We start from the raw sequence: 14,316 nt of genomic DNA, 5'->3' as shown, positions 1-14,316 counted from the left end.
CTAATGAGGTGGGGCTGTTGTTGTACCTCTGTCTCTTTCCCTCCTGGCATCTGCCTGGGTGGTGGTTGGAAGACCCCTGAATCACTTCCATGTGGTGTGCCTCCCCTCGACACCGACTGAGCATAAGAAGGTTGTGGGTTGGGCAGTGGGGGCCTCTCTTGGGCACCCAAGTTGTTGGGACTGGGCAGTGCCAGTGCAAATAATTCAGTGTTTTGGGGCTGTACAGCACCTGGGGGTGGACGGCTACAAGCACCTGTGCTCCGTGCCCTATCTGTGTCTGGCCTGCCCTTGCTGCTGTGCGCACAGTAGTGAAGATGTTTATAATGTGTTTGGCAGTCTAATTATCCTTAACCTACTGTTCTATGACTAGCTTCCCTTCTATGATCACGGGCACAGGTATGACCATCTAGCTCTTAGATATTTTATTTACCCCTGCAGCCTGTTAACCTCGCTCAGCTTTTTAATCTTATAGTCACTGTATCAAGCTGTTGCTTCCTTTAGCCATTTAGTGAACGCTCCCCATTGACGCATGCTTATTTTGCCCTTTTATTCTTCTAAAGCCTGCCTTAACAGTCCCAATGTGTTCAGATTAAATGTCCCTTCTATGGGGAACAGAGTGTGCTTATTCTGCCATGTCAGATAATGCCTTGAGTCTAAGACGTCACAAGCATTACTGTTAAAGTTAGTAAACATATAATATGCAGGTGAGCCCTTAGGAAGGGCTTTAGTCTGTATCACAAGTTTTATGCCCATATTCTATCCTTTTATTTCCATGCTCCCATGCTCACTCACTCCTGTGCAACACACTCATTGACTCCACAGCAATTAAACAGCTAAAAATCTAATATTAGAATACCATACCCGACCCAGAGTGTCCAACCTATGTTCTCATATGCCTGAAACAGATCCTCCTTTTGCCCATCCATTTTTAATAAACACCTGTGGTTCCTGTGTGTGGCTACGCATACACACTGCATACGAACCTGGATATCTTCCTCCTGATAAATCTCCTGGGGTTTTTAAATAAGGCTCCTTACCTTTTCTTGGTTGTACAATGGGGGTCTTTGGGAGGAGTTCACTCACTAGTCTGGCTGGTCTTGAGTCGCAAAGGCAATCTGTAAACATCAAAATGACAAGCTTAATTTTTGGCAATGTTTAACCAAAAGGAGTTATTAGTTTGCCTGCAAGAGAAAGTAACATCATTCTAGCCATTAACCGCTTTCCCAACTAACCTAGCCGCCCAAAACCAACTCATGAGGTTAGAGATGCTGAACAAAGTGAGGCAGCGTTTTACAGAATGTGCTGCTTTGCCAGGACAAGACCCGATACAGGAGAAGTCCTTATCCAAATCAGGGAAAAAAAGATTCACTGCTACCCTGTAGGGAAATCTAATACAAAGAAAAGATGCAGAGCCAAGTGCCATTTTAAAAACAAACATGTAAATTGCGACCTGCGCACTGCATTGGAAAAACACACGTGCAAGCAAATGTGCAATGTTTTGCAATCTCTTAAAATTCAAAGATAATTGACAAGGTTCGAGACAAACATTCCAAGTGCAAAGAAGCATTCTGTAACTTTTGTTAAAATGAGAACTGATGACTCTGTAGAGAAAGTTGTAGAATTATAAAGTTACAGTGAAATGCTTTGTGTTTTCTGCTGCCGTTTGTTCTATTTTCCTTTACAGAAATTAAGAGTTAGGCTTAGGAAACATACAGATGTTGAAAATGTTGACCAACATAACTGATATGCCTTGCACTCTCAAGGAATTAGATTTTGTGCAAAGATGAGCCATAAAGATGACTGTCCTGCAACTAGGTCACTGGGAGGCCAAGCTTGCAGTTCATTCTAAGGGGACTTCTATATGACCTGCATCTGTGTGCAAGGGGCCTTAACATCTTTTAATAAATTATAGGAATTCATCTTGACCAATGGATCAGTTTTGTCAAATCTGCTATTTCAATCTCCCAGGCCTTCCTGAGGAAAGGAATCTTGACACTTGGAAACACAGGATAGTTTATCTAAGATCTACCAGGCCCTGTAAACCCCCAGGAACTACAAACTGCAAAGAACGCTACTGCTGCCAGGTTGAAGTCATAAAATCCTTTAGCCCTGAACTAACAGCAGAATACACCATATGCCCTATTATTGGCAGACCCAACTGCAGATGGAATGTATTATTTTGTATAAGAAAAAAATGACTTTTGAATGTTACTAGGATTCACTATTTAGCTCATAATTCCTGAACAGAACCTCATAGAGGGTTCATTTCAATGGATTGCCTTTCTACCACAGATTCTTCATCTGATAGATATCCTGATCCAGCTACTGCTGCCCAGAAAACTTTTCGACAGTGGGCGTAGTGGCATTAGCTCGGCCGTCGATCCGTCTTGCTTGGGGCTCAATCGTCTGCTCCGGGCGTGACATCTGGAATCGTATATATACCACGTCACTACGCCCCATAACTGAGTTCCTTTTTTCCACACGCTCAACACGCTGCTCAGAGGAACATAGTGAATCGAGTCTTTGACTCTTTTTGACATATTTTTATCAGATTTACTTCTGTTCATTCGACCGCGAGATGTCTTTGCCTCGGGTTTCGGGTTTTAAATGCTGTACCAACTGCTACTCTAAGATGTCAGTGAATGACTCGCATGATATATGCGTGTGGTGCCTCCGCGTGGGTCACGATACTTAGGGGTGTGCATAGTGTGCTTAGATGAGCCGGAAATCGATGTACGAGTGGATGGCTAAACTTGCGTTAGGCCGACCACCATCAAAGTCACCTGCACGTTCGAGACCAAGGGGAATACCTACAAAAAAGAGAAAGAGAAACATTGGCATAAGACAAAGAAGCAGTTCCACTCGAGGAGCCACTCTTCCTCGTCGTTGTCAGACACAAGAAAAAAAGGCACCACCGACAAGATTCTGATTCTTCCTCAGAAAGAGGTAAGCCATCGGCTGGCAGACCACTCGGCAGGAGTGGGAAGAGAGGAAGGTCCAAATGTTTCAAAAACATGTTGTGTGGGTGTGCCCCCCAAGCAGCAGGCCTCGAAGGCAGCAGCAGCGCTCGGTACTCCCGACCCCACGCAAGCCCCATTGCCAACACCAGCAACGTTGAAGAAGCCTTCGGCTCGACACCGAAAAAGGCACTGGAACCCTTGATGCCTGGGCCTTCCTGCGAGTCAAAGGGTTTGGGCATCCTCAATGCCTCCTTGGTGCCAAATCCAAGTTCGACGCCGACAGATACCTTATTGGCGCCATAGGATAAGCCCTGGGTGCCGACTATCAACAGATCTTTTGCTCCGCTCTCCCAGACCGATTTCTTTGGTTCTATGGCAACCATCTTCGGTGCTGATGGCGGAGATGATCAAGGGGACATCGATCCTGTGTACACCGGGACAGGGGTGTCGACTATTTCAACGACCAAGCTGACCTTTTGGCATTGGCGCAAGGGCTCCAGAACGCCAGTGGGCTGGACACATCCCCTAATGTGGAAATTCAGCAAGCCCAGCCTTATACCCACACTCATGCCAAATTTCGGGCACTAGTAGATAGAGTGGTCGACACCTTAGGGTTGCATGTTGCGGCAGTGCTAGTCCAAGGTAACAAATTAATCAACATCCTGGACAAAGGCCCAGTTACGGAAAGGAAATTCCACTGAACCCGGCAATTCAGCCTATCCTGTAGCCTCCTTGTGGCAGCACCCCTGCTCCATTTCCCCGGTCCGCTCCACCATGACCGGGAAGTACACGCCGACAAGAGGAGACATGCCTTTTTGTCTTCTCACCCTTCCCTAGAAGGTCTCGTCAGGCAGGCAGCCACAGTCTCCACCGGATCAGCATCCTCTACCGCGAATCTGCCCCCTGATAGGGAAGGTAAGAAAATTGATGCAATGGCTAATAAGGTATTTACATCTGGCAGCATGGCTCTGAAAGCTACTACCGTAGCCAGTGGGTTTGCCAAGTATTCTTTTGGCCTCAGGAAGGTGGTAGAGCAGGCAACTCGATATATTACTGAGGGGGAAATGCAAGACGGCTTCATACAGCTGGTGGAAGATGGGAAGGAGGTGGCCAGGCAGTCTCTGCAAACGGGCCTGGACGTGGCTGACTGCGTGGGTCTTTCAATGGCATCGGCTATATGATGATATGATATGATAAGGCATTTGTAACGCGCCTATACACAAGTGTTTCAAGGCGCGACGAGGCAGGGAGGGGGGAACACGGAGAAGACAGACAACGATCCTACTAGGCCAGGTTTTTTCTATGGATTCTTCTCCCACAGATTCCTCATCTCCCCTGCCATCTGTCTTCACACAGAGAGAGTTGGCGGTTGGTGCATGGATATTTTGGGCAGTTGATACCTGCTGATGACCCTAGAGTGACTGTTTTCTGTCTGACATGCTGCATGGTTCCTCAATCATCACCCCCAATTCTTTTTTTCAGGATTCTGCATGCTGTGGAACCCTAGCCACAAGGGTTTTCTTCATATAATAGATAACAGCAATCAATGACCTTAGCCCAAAACTGCTTCATCATAAATAACGTTCCAGCATCATAATCTGAGAGAGAAATCGAACATGAATAACCGCCAATGTAAATTAAACCGGATAAACTGAATAGAACGAGTGAAGTGGATGAATGTAGTGAAGTAGGCGAAAGGAACACACTGGATGAAAGCAGTGAAGTGGATGAAATTAAGGAAATGGATGAAATCAATGAAATGGACGAGAGGAATAAAGTAGACGAGAGGAATAAAGTGGACGAGAAGATGGAAAGGACGAATGAATACATGATATGGATGGAGTACACAGAATAGATAGAAAGCATGGAATGGATAGATGGCATGGAATGAATGGAACAAATGGAATAGATGAATCAAGTGTATGACATGGATGGAGTGCATGGGACGGATGGAGTGCATGGGACGGATGGAGTGCATGGGACGGATGGACTGCATGGGACGGATGGAGTACGTGCGACGGATGAAGAGTGTGGAGCGGATGACGAGTGTGGAGCGGATGACGAGTGTGGTGCTGATGACGAGTGTGGAGTGGACGAAGTGTGCATGGAGCGGTTGGAGGGCATGGAACGGCTGGAGTGCATGGAACGGTTGTAATCCATTGAATGCATGGAGCATGAAAGCGCTCGAGCTCAAGCACCTAGTGAAAACCACCATAATCACATCACCACGCTTACTCTCTCCTATACACCACCACTCAACTAGAACACAGTGATACTATGACACATTCGGTATAGCTGTTCTCTTACCAGCACCTGCCACATACCCCCATCACCCTAACTAAACACACCTGGCTTCACACCCGCCAGCCTAGGCGTTCTCCTCAGGCCTAACACAGCCAGAATCAGTCTGGTATCACCCTGCCAGAACGAACACATACTCTTGATCTCCCAACCACCACACCTACCACTAAGAAGCAGCTATCATACAAGTGCCACACCTGCTGCACACATATCCGGTGCCCACACGCACCTTATGACTCTATCTCTACTGACTTGAACTACGGTTCCCAATGGCGTTCAACCTACCAGCGCCTTGAAATCATACCAGTGATACATAAGGCGCTATATAAATGCAAAGTAACATAACATATCATTGGGAAGCTTGTTATCGTTAACCTCTTATAAACTGTTTAGCCTTTTTCTGTCACTGTTTTCCTCTGCAAAGGTCGAGCTTGGAGAAAAAGGGAGGCCACTGAGGTATGGGGCGTAGTGACATGGCATATATACGACGTCCGAAGTCAACGATCGAGCACTGAGCAAGACAGATCGATAATCAATGGCCGAGTCGAGGTCCACTAACGCCAGAGCTGGATGAGGGTATCTATCAAAAGAGGAATCTGCCCGAGAAGAATCCATAGAACCTTACAATAAGTAATTTCTCCTTCTCTCTTACATTGTTCAACTTCAAATCCCCTAGCTGGTGGTATAAAAGAAAATTTGAGGTAATTTTCATTATGCACATTAGGCAAATTTGCATTTCATTGAATAGAAATAGCGCACCTCTGTTAATATATATGTCTTAACGTAAGGATGGGCAAGCCCATTACTGTGAGATGGAAAACTGATTTATGTATGAATGTATAAGTAACTTATGTGTAAATAATTAACCATGTGTCCTATCATGAGAGAAATTGCATTGTTTGATTCATTCCAGAGAAACGTCTATTGAACCAATTAGAAAAGTGGTAAATGTGTGGAAGTTACTATTCCAAATATTTGAAATCTGCCTGTCTCTACTCTTTGACCTTTACAACTTATCCAGAACAGGACTGCGTGACTTGTCCTTTGCCTCAAGCCCAGGCATCGTATCTCTCCAGATCAGAAATCTGTTCACTGGCTCTCTGTGGCTGCAAGAATAATCAAGTTCAAGACCCTTTGCATCATCCACAAGGCTTTCTGGGCCCTGGAACTGCTCTACCTCCAACTTTCTCTTCCAAATCATCTCCCTTCTCGAGCTCTCTGGTCATCCACCTCCAACTCTCTGAGGGTCAGATGCTTCTCCAAGCAGAGAGTTGGGAGCAGAACTCTCTCCTCGGCTGGGGCCTCCCTGTGGAACAGCCTCCCTGCCTCTCTCAAACTTGAGTAGAACCACCTCTGGTTCCAGAAGTAAAACAAGACCTTCCTTTTCGCTTCATCTTTCTCTGTTCCTCTCCCCTGCTGACGTACCTGACTGCTCTGCTGACTGGTCACCTGGATACCCTCTGAACTCAGGCCCAGGCTCCTGCATGACCAGTTGCTCGCGCACTGCCTCCGTGCTCCCTCAGCACTTAAGGGTCTGTACCTGCAACCATACAGTCCCTTCTCTCTGCCCTTATGAGCCACCAGCTGGCTGCACTTATTGAGGTACCTGCACTTCTCCCTTCCCCTGCCACTTGCGCGTTCTGAATGAAACCAGACCTAGTAAGATTCAAGTATTACGATATGTCCAGCTGACACAGAAGGTTCCATTGTGATTTCGAACACCATAGATTACGAAATGGAATGTGATACACAGCTGAATTATATGAATACCTCTCTGAAGCTGGCCTTAGATCCCACACAGGATATACAAAAAAAATCTAGGTATCATCTTGAAAATAGCTGAAGAAAGCGAGTGGATCAGCAATAAGATAAGAATGTTTCTTTATAATAAGTCACACCGAATTCCATACTTTTACTTATTACCCAAGATACATACATTTGCAAGAAAACTACCTGGGAGATCGATGGCATCCTACAACCACTTGGGAAATTCATAGATTTTTTTCTTCAATCCTTGATTCAGGGTACTTTTACTTACACCAAAGACACTACAGACTTTCTGAAGAGAGTGTAAGAGATTGATTTGAACGATTCAGACATTTTGTTTACTATCAATGTCAAGAGTCTTCATACCTCAATACCACACTTTCTTGGCTTAGAAGCAATTGAATGTTTACTACTACAACAAGGAGAAACGGGGCAAGTAAAGAGTGTGTCATGCTCTTATTTTAGTCATTTCTGAGAACTCTTACTTTAGACACAAAGATCAGTTCTACCTTCAAGTCTCAGGCACATCCATGGGGGCCACCGTGGCCCCTGTAAATGCGAATGGGTTCATATACAAATTTGAGACAGACCATATTTTAACCCATCCGGTTTGTCATAAATATATTCTCTTCTGGGGACATTGCATTGATGATGTTTTTGGGGTATGGAGAGCAACAAAAGACAGACTTAAAGACTTTTTTGGATATCTTCATCAAATTAATTCACTGATTCATATCACTATAGGCGATCCTAGTGTAAATTGTCTTGATGTACATGTAACACCATCCTATAATAGTTTTTCAACCACTGTATTCCAGAAAACTACAGGTACGAATAATTTACTACACACTCAGCTTTCATCCTCCAGCCACGTTAAGGAGTTTACCTTTCAGTCAGCTTTTAAGCATATAACGCATTGTCAGTGATACTAAAGAAAGCCAGATACAGATGGGTGAGATACTTAACACATTCTCAAAAGGGACTATCCTGAAGAAGAACTTGAAGTAGCTTTGGCACATATGGTAGAAAGAGACAGACACTCTATTGGGGGTTACCACTAAGTTAACAACATCTCCACTAGTCTTCATTTGTAAATACTTTGTACAAAGCAACAAAATCAAGAAAGCAGTGTTAAGACATTGCAAAATATTGTAGAATGGTAAAAAAAAATTAGGTGATCTTTTCAGAGAACCACCTTTATTTCTTCACTAACACAGTCAGAATCTGAAAATCTTCTTAGTATGGACAGACATTAAATATATTGATTAGACAGAAAGAAATCAATCGACAGGTACTCTTTCATGTTTTAACTGCACTAACTGCAATAACGTAACAAGAGGCAACATGGATTTTCATCCCAGAACCGTCAAGAAGATTTATTTGAAATGTTTGGCAACGTGGGATTCTAAGAATGTGATTTATAGCATCAAGTGCCCATGTGGCATCTACTATGTTGAGTACACCTCAGGAAAAGTCAAATGAAGTTGGAATGAACATCGTTCTAATGTGCATACTAACTTGAGATCACCGGTAGCTAAGCAAAATTTCATAACATTTCACAAATGAGATTCCAGGTTCATGAAAAAGTGGCTGAAAGAAAACGCAGTACACATACAAAACATTTGTTAACGCAGGTAGTCTGGTGGATAGACATGTGGGGGTATGAATGGAGAGCAAGATGTGTCCTGCATCATCTAATTTTGTTTAATGCTAACCAGAGCAACAATGAAGAAGTCCTGAGGGACTTTAGGAAAACAGATTATATGCAATAGATTATGAAAGAGTGTGGTCCCTTTCTCTGGGACACCTTCATTGTTCACAAGTCGATTTGAAGTTGAACCGGAGACTCCCATGAAGGAGTGGAGTTATTAAACATAAGTATACCTAGGTACATTACTAAAATGGTTTAGGTTTTTCAAAGTGGTATAGACCGAGAATGTTAAAGCAGCTAACTCCCTAGCCTTTATAGAAAGGTATAGACAAATGTGGCATAAACTCTCATTAAGAGGGTGGTTGATCTGGCGGAAACAGGATTTAAACAAGTGGCCAACAGAGTCATCCTAAGAAGACAAGCCTGGCTCTGATGTACGGATTAATTCCCAAAGTGCCCACGGAATTCTACAAATTCCACGATATCCTTGCCAGTTTTCTTTAGCAAGCCCTTGTCACTGGCAGAGGTGGCATTACACTTGCTTGACCTCAAGCGAGTGTTAAAATACTACATTGACAGGACACCTTTCGTAGCGTATGGCCGGACGAATAAAGGCAATGCTCTATCCAAAAAAAGCATTGTGAGGTGATTCTCGCTGGCGATTGTCTTCTGCCACATGTCAGCAAGGAAGCCCCTGCAGGCACCCCCACATGCACATTCAACAAGAGCTACAGCGGCTTCGGGGCATGGTGGTCGGGGGACCCGCTCACAGACATCTGCCAAGCGGCCACCTGGCCAGTGGCGCTTACCTTCACAAGGCACTACTGCCTGGAAAAGCAGCATGCCGAAGAACTAAGAGAATGGAGAGCAGTCCTGCAATGGTAAGGTATGATCCTATGCATTGGCAGTAAGGTATGCGGGTGCGGTCGTTTTCCCTGTATGCACATCTAATGTCTATGTACATCTATGTACATAGACATCACATCTATGTCTATGTAAGTCTATTCACAGCATCTGAATCTATGAAAGATCCAATGCTGGAGAAGGAGAACGTTTCTTACCTGTAACTCCTGTTCTCCATGCGCCTTCCTTGCACCCTTTCGGGGAAAACCACTCGCACCCCAGGGACATCTGGTAACACAGGGTCAGAATCTGAGAGGAAGAGGAAGAGGAGGGTGTTGTCTAGAGCTACCTGAGGGACCAAAAACACCTATAACAAGGGTATTATGCTACAAAATGTAAGTTCTTTCTGCCTAGGGCAAGGGGAATCAATAAGTAATATTCATAACATGTGAATCTATGAAAGATACCAATGCTGGAGAACAGGAGTTACAGGTAATAAACATTCGCCTTCTCTTCCTTGTACGGATTACACTGTACTCTATTCCGACACCATCATGTCTCCATGATGAATTTATATGCATATAGACTACCAACCCTCTACGTATGCATTGTTAGCAATACACAGGTTTTATACTGGTTAGGAGAGGTCATGGAGGTTTGTGTTGCGTTTACCTCCACATAAATTTTTTCGTCTAGCCTGTTTGTTCTCTACATTTTCACTCGAAAGATTGCATATTTTGTTATTAATCGGGTGCTCTATATTAGGATGTTGTCTTTGGATTTCCTACAGGAACTTGGGTATATTAGGCTGAACGCCGCCTTTCAGGTTTGCACGTGTTATTTTTGTTTAGAGATTCTCTCCTTTTATTCTATCACAGAGATGTGGAGTCGGTGGTAGATCATGAGTCACGTTTTTCTTAAGTATGCACGTTTTGGATATAAAGTGGTTTCCACAGGGTTGTTAACCATTACACTTCTTAAAACACCAGCATGCTTTGCTATAAAAATAATTTCAGAACAAAACTACTTACCGTACCATAGTTGCGGTCACTGCTTGTGTATAGGGATTCTTTTCAAAACAAACCTACCTTTACCGTACTATTGCTGTACAATCATCATTATCCTTGCAGGAAAGGATGTTTTGTGTGTAAAATACTCACGCTTTACAAGATGATGAAAAAAAGGAGTAAAACTATATTCATTTTTTGATGATATCCATTGCATTCTCGATGGTGATTGATGTATAACGTTGGATTGTATCTATGGGATTGAAATTGATGGTTGTAAATACTTGGTTTGTACATTTTGCGACTAAATGTGGCATTGCCAAGCATGTGATTAGTAATCTTTGGAATGTTATGCTTTTACTATATGCCTTGTAGATATGGTCCCTAGAAGGACATTAAGTGGGAAATACATTGGACTGCACTTATCATGTCTCTGCAGTAAATATAATATTTGAGAGCGCCTACTATGGACCTACTTTTCACCTTGAATACTTTGTTTGAGGGTTATCTTAATGGGTTCATAGTGATAATCTCGAAAGTCAAAATGTCGAAAGTCAAAATGTCGAAAAAAAAATGTCGAAAAAAAAAATGTCGAATTTTTTTTAATGACGTTTTTTGTTTGAAAATGGGGGGTTCTCCCCCCAAACCCCCTTTTTTTTGTTTTTTTTTGTTTTTACCTATTTTTTATATATATACTAGAGCCAAAAAAATATAGAAAAAAAATAATTAGACATTTTTTTTTTCAACATTTTTTTTCAACATTTTTGTCTTTCGACATTTTATTTTCGAGATTATGACTGACCACCATCTTAATGTGCTGTAAATTGAATTAGTTTGCAAGGGAACAAAGGGTTTCAGATCCATTGGTCCTCGGTGTAACTTTGCTGTTTAATGTTCAGCTCTTCTAAGACTGTAATAAGCTGCCTCTCTGATCACCTGGCTCTACCCCATCTCATTCCCCATGATCTTCTAGCTCCATCTCAATACTCTCAACTTTGGGTTTCTCTTTGACAGTGATCTGAAACTCCGCCATTTTATTACATTCACTGCTAATGGGCCTAAACTCCTTAAAGTCAAACCAGAGACATATTATATCCTACCACTCAACAGAATCTCTTATCTCAATACTTCTACTCGGCACCCTTGACTATTGCTCCATACTAATTTTTAGTCTTCCTCGCTATTCCTTTGCCCTCTGAAAACGCTGCTAACTAATCATCAACTGCATGCTGACTCGCCCGCCATGCACTACAGATCGCTTTTCACACTGTCTTCAAGCCTTTCCATCGCGAACATCTCCTTACCTGGCTGACTCCATCACCCGTTACTCCCTTATGACACCCTTTTCTTCATTGTACTGCCACCCGTGTCTGCTCTTTTGCTCCTATTGGACCCTTTCACTTGAACTCCATTCCCCTATATATAAAATACTGCCACTGTCCCTGCTTTCAAATCTGCCTTTAAACTTCACCTCTTCTCCCTTAAAATTAAGAATACTTGTGCCTACTTCTTAATCCACCCCTGTGAGCTCCTCTTCGAATGGATGGTGTCCTCCCACATATTCCTCATCTTAGATATTCGTATCATCAGATTTGCTGCTCCAGAAAAAAAAATCCACATCAGAGGGTGCTGTGCTCGATGTTGTGGCATCGATGTCCCTTGACGGCTGCCTAGAGTGTCAACGTCATCCATAGTATAAATGGCGCCAGCCATGCCTGTTGGTTTCAGTTCCGTTTTTCCAAAAGCTTTCGCTTTGTGTGTATGAAAATGGTGTATTCCGAGACCCCCGGCCAGCCCATAGAGCCGAGGTTTGCTCAGAAGTACTTTAAGACAAGATAGCTGCACCCATGAGATGGATGGGGGTGCAGATTTATTACTCCAACACCAATCAATAAGGACAACTGAATGGTTTGGCAAAGGGAGTCCATTTAATGACAAGTACAAAAAACAGGGAGTTATGGATATCAGCAGTGATGCGATCGTCCTTCTCGCTTCAACTCCAACAAACTTCATGCAAGTTGTAACATTTATACTCAAAACTTGTCATCATTGGCGTGTAACACTCAAAAGTTAACATGCAATTCTATTGGTTATGAAAAGGTAACTTTACTATAGGCACTATATCTGTATATGGTAACGGAGTGAGCTGATTGGGTAAACACTGTCAGGTGGGCGTCTTAGCCCTTCCTTCAAAAATGACTACTGTAGACGTCACTAAAAGTACGACTTCTCATTGGTTCTACTAACTATAGGATCCTAGATTATTTGGTCCATTGTGATTGGGTTGGCACCAACCCCATGTATACTTTCTCCTTAGCTTAGCAGCACGCAGAATGGACCGCCAGGTGCAGGGTGCCCCTTAGTTACCCGGCCTTCCTCCGATTATGGTTACAATCAATCATCACTTTAGTAGCCATGTGCCAATTATTTCACTGTGGTTGGCCTCGAGACTGCATCTTCTGTGTGGAAAAGTTCTGATATCTCTGCCTGGACAGGTGCCAAGCGTAGGTGTGAGCCCTCGCTTCTTCTTGCTCAGCTGGTCAAGTGATTCCGACACCGTGAATTTGTTTCGTTTCTCTCAATTTGTGTATTTGATTTTCGTTTCACCCGCCACCTGCTGTTACGCTCACCTGGTATCCACAGGGGCACCACACGATACTGGATGGAGGTCAAAACGCTATCCCAGACCCCTCTCTGCTTGGTTATGTGCCAGACGTTGGGTAGCACCTATAACAGGAGAACGGAGGGTTAAGATACTGGTTCTGTGATGGGTGGATTCCCACCTCCCTCTGGTCCAAATCCCCTCCCTTGGGGTTATTGCTTACCTTAGGATTGTGCGTTGAACTCTCCGTTCTGCGTCTCTGTGCAGGGGCGCGTGGTTGGTGCGGGCGTTCCATGGACCTAGTTGCTTCAGGTTGTGGTGATGTTCCGGAGTGATGAGAGATCGAAGCACTGCTTGCTCAGGTAAGTGCTTTGTTAATGCTGACCTTGTTCCTTCTCCCTTGCAGGTTGCGGCGATCTCCGGAGATGGGAGAGGTAAGCGAAGCGCAGGACGGATCCAAGACCGGTTACATCACAGGTCAGTGTTCTTGCTCGCTAATGCTGTTCTTGTTCTTCCAAGTTATTAATGGAATCAGGATCTGGGCTTCAGGATTGGGCCGCCGGAGAAGCAAATGAGCAGGAGCTGGACACAGTGAGCATTACGCTGCAGGAGTGCAGAATAATGCAAAGTGTGTTCTGCTGTTTGGGTGTGGTTTAAAAAGCCCAGGTAAAGTAGTTCCAGGCCAAGTAGTTCCAGGCCCAGCCACACCCAAAACACTAGACCGCATGGCTTGGTTTTAAAGAACTGAACTGTGTAATAGGTCTCCATGTTGGATTAAGGTATTGCTTTATTCCTGATAATGAGCCTGGCACCAAAGGCGCCAGGACTGACTCTGATGTTTCTGATGGAGTTTCAAGGCCCTTGGGGCCAGTGTGAAGGGCTTTAGCCCCACTGCTGCCAGGGGGCTGTTATACCTGAGGGGGCCAGGGGCATGGATCGTGACACCTGGCTTCGCCTTCTTATCTCAACCTTTCAGAGGCAGGATATTCTGTTCTTAGTTTCAATTAAATGTAGCTACTGTTCGCCTCTTCTATTGCTATGACCTTGGCTTTCCTGGCACGAGTTGCCTCTGCTGAGTTTCATTTCAGCCGTCTCTTCTCGTTTTTACTAAATATGAAGCTTTCTCGTGTGGCCTTTAGTAACCTGGGTTGATTCTGCTTCTTGTGCAAAGTAGAAATATACGCT

Source organism: Ambystoma mexicanum, chromosome 2p (assembly GCF_040938575.1).
Source record: "Ambystoma mexicanum isolate Mex_15411 chromosome 2p, UKY_AmexF1_1, whole genome shotgun sequence".
In the NCBI taxonomy this organism is placed as follows: Eukaryota; Metazoa; Chordata; class Amphibia; order Caudata; family Ambystomatidae; genus Ambystoma; species Ambystoma mexicanum.
Note: the sequence above shows the minus strand (reverse complement) of the source record.